We start from the raw sequence: 7,119 nt of genomic DNA, 5'->3' as shown, positions 1-7,119 counted from the left end.
TTATAACCAGCATTGAACAACCAACTCATTTTTGAGTTTACAACTATCTGTGTTCAACTCTGTTGACTTGTAAACTCGTCTTCGTGGAGAATTTTTTAACGGGACAGAAGCGCATTTAGGGGAGGGGGAGTTATAATGAGAGGAAAATCACGGAAACCTCCCACTGTTAGCCCCCCAACGGCAAGGGGATTCTTATACATTATCCCGTCCACAACTAAGGATCGTTTGTGTCAAAACTATGGCTGATTAGAATTTGTATCTTCGTATCGACTAGTTATCGCTGTAATTCCTTTCTGGGTCACCTCATTGAGAAGTGAGCTGCCACGGTTCTGTTTATTCTTATAAATGAAATTCGGAAAACCAATTTCATTAAATTGAGTGAAAATGTAACGGGATCCTTGGTGAGCCATTTTCTTAAGGACCCCGCAAAAGAGAATTAAAAATGTTTCTCCCAAAGCCTTGTAATGAAAAACAGAAGCCTTTCGTTCTGCTTTTCATTATAAAAGAAATAAGATTTAGGCGATACTTTCCATAATTTTGTATTCTTTATAAATTAATTATAATTGAATTGATTGATAAATTTTTGTGCAATCTTTGTAGCATCGAATCATGCTAATAGAAATGTTGTACAATAATGCGGAAGATGCAATGAATTCACAAGAGAAATTCCAAGGTAACAACAAGTTCTCGAAAATTCCTGGTTCCGTTTGAATGATACAGCGTGGAAAAATTCTTTTTGTTAAAACTATTTTTTTAAAAATCATGAAAGAAAAAAGGTAACTTAAAAATTTTTTTTCTTTTTGAAATAAAATTACATGCAAATTGTAATGAATGCAAATTGCAAATTGTAATGAATTGTAATCAATGATACGTTAATTATTATGAAATTCGAATTTTGAAGTTCTAAGTATATTTGTTTTTTAGAAAGTGCGGTTATTCACTAAAAGACGGAGACTGGAGTATGTATAAACTTCAGCTTTTTTTTCCACACCTAAATTGTAATTTTGTCAAAAAAATTCAATCTCTTTTTTCTTCACCTGTACTTTTCTGCCTTTTTTTCACTTGTTATATCAAAAATCATTTACAGTTATTATAGTATTTGCTTCGCGATACTAATCTATAATATAATCTAATCTATACTAATCTAATCTATATGTAATCTTCAAAAACTGCATGCCGGGATAGCCTGGTTGGTAGAGCACTCGGCCCATGTCCTAGAGTTCATAAGTTCGATCCCAGGCCGGCCGAAGACTCCCCGTGTAGTAAATGGTGACTGATGCACGTTAAACATCTCCACGTCGAAGTTTTCCATTTTCCCATAAGAAATCAATACCTCTGGGGGGCACTGATCAAGGAGTTTCCTTGCCTTCTCGATTGGTTAAAAATTACAAGGCTACGGAGATGAACATTAGTAGTCGTAAACCCAAAATTGGGTCGGCTGTTCAACGACTGTTATAAAATGTCTGTGCTGAGCGGCGATGGCTCAGGGAATAGAGCGTTCGTCTTCCAATGAGGTGAACCGGGTTCGAATCCCAGTGGATACGAATTCTACATTCGGGTTGCACCGACCACAGTGCTGACGCGAAATATCCTCACTGGTAGACGGAGTCCCCTTGCCGTCAGGCTAACCATGGGAGGTTCTCGTGGTTTTCCTCTCCATGTAGCACAAATGCGGGTTAGTTGGGTGTGTAAACCTTTTTCTCCTTAAAATACCATTTTTATAGAAGCATTTGCAGCTATTTTAATTAACTACTGAGCACATACTTTAAACAAAGTCCTCCAGTCTACAGCCCCTTCTTCTCTTAAGTATTTTCTAATATTTGTAACCTATGCTTTAATACTTAATACGAGTACTGTTCAAATCTGTCGCTTTTTAAATTCCGTACTTTAATGTAATGTTCAATCTAGTCAAGTTGCGTCATCGTTCAGTATAATATACGTAGCCAGTTTAGTGGTATACAATTTCTTTAATCATTGTAATTTAATGTGCAAGTTTGAGAGAGCTTGAAGTTGCCAGTGGAAACACTTCAGGGTGAAAAAGGCAAACACTAAAAAGTGAAGGGCAACAAAACCTAATAAGTAGGGAAACTACAAGAGAAAAGACATTTGAAGAGAAAAAAAGCAAAGGTTAATCAGGAAAAGAGCTATGACAACAGAGAGACTCCAGAGGAAAAGACCACAGTGGAATAAGGGCAAGGCTAGTTATACAGTCCAAGTTCTAGGACCGAGATTGATTGAAATTGATTGTAACTTGTTTTGCTTAAAGAGAGTGAACTATCAAAGTTCTTGGTCCAAACCTTTGGATAATTGAAGAGCAAGTACTATCCAAGTTCCATCAAGTTTTTTCTCCCTTAACCAATCAGCTTCTAAAGTTTTATGACATGATCATTTTATTTTGAATTCTGCTTTCATATATTTTTGTCTAAATAAAATATTCTGTCTGTATCCCTTTATGTTATGATTTTATCTTATAATTTTGTCTTCATGTAAGTAAGATTTTTATAATATTAAATATAAAAAAATTATTTTCGCAGATCTTTCATCTGACCAATCAGTGACATTCAAGTGTCAACGAATTATCCAATTTCTTAGGCGGAGAAATTCAACAGGCTTTATGTCCTGGGGTTCAAGAACTTGTACCGTATAAACAGGCTTTATAGGTCTGGAACTGAGTGTAAACAACAACAAGATTCTAAATCCGGAGCGAAATGAAAATTCCAGTGAATCCCTCCGTTTATGTTTACGAAACGATGTGTGAAGAGGCTTGATTTTCCAGAAAGTTTTATTATTGAAATTTGTATTTAAAATTGCACGCATTTTTACTATTTATAAGATTCTTTTGTATTATATAAAATTTAGAAGATCTCGAGCCCTAAATTAATTTAAAGAAATTAATATAATGACAGAAATAAAATGTTAAGTTTTTTTATGCATGCAGCTAAAGTTTAATGGATTTAAAAATTGAATGGCAAATAGTCACATTGTAAGCACTACAATATCAATATACGATGGAGATTTTTTTAACCTTAGGTGTAAAAATAAATCAGAAACTGGGTTTCTTATTAGGAATTTTAACCACTAGCGTGCTGAGCTTTATAATTTTTTTATCCATAGAGAGAAAAGGAATTAGACGAGTCAGTCCTGCTTGTAGTTAGTTTAACAGAGGGAAAATTTGACTTTGACGCGCCCCTATGAAGCATTTCCTTCCTTTTTTTTTCACACTGTTAAATCAACTTCTCTAGAGCACTTTCTGTCGTTTACGTTTAGACCAGTACAATCGATACCGGTTTTTGTTTCAATAAACTCAATTCAACACTTCAGTCAATTTAATAATTTAACTAAACAGTGTAGTATAATTTTTATGTATTAACTTGTTAAAAACTTGAATAAATTTAAAAATTCCTGTTTTCCAAAATATATTTTCACTCTAACTAATAATTCTTATCGATATTACACCGTAACATGGAATAAGTAACAAAAAACAAGTCAAAGGATGAGCTGTAATAACCAGAGGTGATCAAAGTCTTGTTGCGAGAAGCGATGAAAAAAATTACAGGATGAAATTTGATTATCAAACTTGTCGGATCAGGAAATGTAAAATTAAAAGGGTAATAATAAAAGTAGGTTTTCACAAAAAATTGGAGAAAAAAAAAAAAGGTAGAAGGTCTTGAAAGTTGTTGTTTTTTTTTTTTTTCAATGCTTTTATATATAAGAATTTTTCAAATGGAAACGGGATCTATCTCTGCTTTACATCATAAAATCGAAGCCTAACTTTAATTTAGTGTTTAACTTTCTTGTTTAATTAAACAGCGAAGTAAGGCAGCGCCAACTATCCAGTACTTGGTATGAATACCACGCATGCATTCCAAGTGTTATCCTCGGAGGTATACACACACAAATATATATATATATATATATTACTTCTAATGCCCACCTGTGTTAACATTACGTCAATTAAGGCATTTTCAGGCAGATTTGTTGGCCACTCTTTTAGGGGCACCTTATTAGGTGGACCAACGTTGTTTCCACAGTGAGGACAGATAGTACAGAGAATGAAAGAACATACATGCCTTGCCCAGGATACAAACCCAGACCCTTTCTGTTGCAAGGCTAGTTCTCTCACCCCTACACAGTTCGGTTGGTATTTTTATATTATTATTATAATGATCACGCCGACCAGGTGGCCGAGTTGTTAGCGTGACTGACTGCGGAGCCGATGGTTGCGGGCTCGAATCCCGCTCAGGGCATGGATGTTTCTTTCTCTCTCTGTGTTCTATGTCCTTTCTTCAGTGTGATTGTGTGAATGTGACCCGCCCTACAAACGGGTTTCTGGCTGTGTGACGTGGGTGACGCTGCTCCTCCGCCGTGGCTTGGCCATAGGTGCTTACTGGGTAACGAGAAGAGAGTAGAAGTTCTGGCATTTCTGAGGCCAATGGGAAATAGACCCAAGTGCCCGCCATTAACCAAAAAAAAAAAAAAATTATAATGATCACTAAATTTATTTTGCTTTAAATTTACTTACATGTTGTTAAATTGTCGAAATCTTACTTGACATTAACAATTTTTATCGAAATTTTACTGCAAGCTGTTAATATAAGAGATATAAATTTTTTGAAGTTTTACTTCGTCTGCACTTTTTGAATGTTTTTTTTTCCTTCTTTTTTTATTTTTTTAATTTTTAGTATGCAATGTCTAAATAAATCTGCATATAACAGTTAAAATAAATGTACATAGTATATGATCCATCCATTTTCAAAAAATTAAGCTCCTCCTATTATATTAAACTCACCCTATTACTTTAAACGATGGTATTTTCTCAATAATACTTTTCTTCTCCAAGTTGGGGAATTTTATTTTATTTAAAGAAAGAATTAAACCAAATGACTTTGCTTGAGTAAAATTATGTGATGTTCGAACCCCCTGTTTCCTTTAATTTCTAGTATCACTGAAGCTTGATCCATTTTACTTGCTTATTCACCTGTTTTTAGAGCATAAAATAACAGATGAGTAAAGAAATCAAAGGCCATTTTGTAGTACGCAATCTAATCTCGAGTTTATTCAGAGATCCATCCTTATTGAGTAACCTTCATATTTTTCATAAGATTTTAGCTTCAAGAATCTCATTTTCATTCCTTAGAAATTATGGCGGCAGCAAAATGTGTTCATTATTATGCAATTATGGATTTATATTGTTAATAAGCGTGCTTCCAGCCATCAGGATTTTTGTAAAAATGTGTTAAAAAGAGCTCTCTTTCTTATTTTAATTACACAATTAAATGTTTCATAACCGTTGTTTTAAAATCTTTTAAGTCAAAAAGCATGCACATTAAGGGTTAAAAATTAATGTTCAAGCGGGGAAAAAATTATAAATTCACGAAGTATAAGTTCTGATGGAAACTTGTGAGTAGAAAGAAAGAAATTGAATCACGATTTTTAGAAGATTATTTTAGTAGTTTCAATCAAACTGGTTTTGATATTTTTCATCCTTAATATTTCATTAGTGATTCCTTCCATACTAATTTCTAATCCTTTATGTGCATGCTCTTTTGATTCCATCATTGACAAGGATCCAAAAAAATATATACTAAGAACGGTGATTGCCCTGACATTAATAGTAAAATATAAATTTTATACTTTTTTCCTTATAAACAGGATTACAGACTTTTAGTAATAAATTACTGAGACAACTTTTTTAATTTCATACTGTTTAACAAATTTCTTTCCCTTAACGAGTAGGAAAAGGAGAAATTGTATTTTACTAACTTAAGGTACCAGTATTCTTCCGAAATAGTGAAATTTCTTGAAAAATACTTATTTTAACACTATTTTTAATAAAATATATATTGTATTCAAAAATTATAAAAAAAATGATATTATAATAACTAGAAGAAATTTGTTTTAAATGTTTGTTTACCACAGTAATAAAAAAAATTAATGTCTTCGACGAGAATAGAATTTGAACACAAGCGGTCCAATGGCAATTCATCGCTATGATTCCTAGACTACCTCGTCTGCGGAATTGATATTTATAAGGACGAAAAATTTAACCGACCACAGTGATGACGTAACATATCCTCAGTGGTTGACGAATCATAAATTAGGGTCCCTCTGACGTCAGGCTAACCATGAGAGGATTTCGTGGTTTTCCTCGCTCTGCAACGCAAATGCGGATTATTTCCATTAAAAAGTCCTCCACGAAGGCAATATCTCCCTATACTTGATCCAGAAGTGCTTTTGAATTTGGTTTCAAAATCTCAAAACTACAAGGCCACAGAGTTGAACCTTGGTAGTCGTAAACGTAGTTGAATGTTCAACGATGGTAATAATTTTTTTTTTATTCTAACTAGGAGAGGGGAAGAATTTAGAATTTCATTTTAAGATGAAGCTTGGTATATTAGTAGCATACCTTAAGGGTGTACTACAAGGCCACAGAGTTGAACCTTGGTAGTCGTAAACGTAGTTGAATGTTCAACGATGGTAATAATTTTTTTTTTATTCTAACTAGGAGAGGGGAAGAATTTAGAATTTCATTTTAAGATGAAGCTTGGTATATTAGTAGCATACCTTAAGGGTGTACTACAAGGCCACAGAGTTGAACCTTGGTAGTCGTAAACGTAGTTGAATGTTCAACGATGGTAATAATTTTTTTTTTATTCTAACTAGGAGAGGGGAAGAATTTAGAATTTCATTTTAAGATGAAGCTTGGTATATTAGTAGCATACCTTAAGGGTGTCCACCCCCTTAGAATAAGAATGCGCGAAATGGAAAATGGCAAATTTAAGCACGCCTTAAATATTGTTGTTGTTGTATATTCTAATGCCACTTGCCACATTAGCGAGCCTGCTTGGTGAAACCAAGCAAATTTAAGACAGAGTGTGCGTTTCTTGTTTTTCAGTGACGCCATCTATGACCAAGAATTCGACTTCTGCCACACCATACGTCGCACCCGTTTATAGGGCGGACCCATTCATTCATCCACAGATCGTAATTTTGACCTGACTCAGAGAACGATCGATCTCCAATTCAGTACCCCCTGAGGTATTGATTTGTTATGGGAACATGGAGGACTTTGCTGACTCGACAGATTTAACGTGCATCAGTCACTTTACTACACGGGGA

This window comes from Parasteatoda tepidariorum, chromosome X1 (assembly GCF_043381705.1).
Source record: "Parasteatoda tepidariorum isolate YZ-2023 chromosome X1, CAS_Ptep_4.0, whole genome shotgun sequence".
NCBI classification, from domain to species: Eukaryota; Metazoa; Arthropoda; class Arachnida; order Araneae; family Theridiidae; genus Parasteatoda; species Parasteatoda tepidariorum.
The sequence above is the reverse complement of the archived record's forward strand: the minus strand, read 5'-3'. Positions refer to the sequence as shown.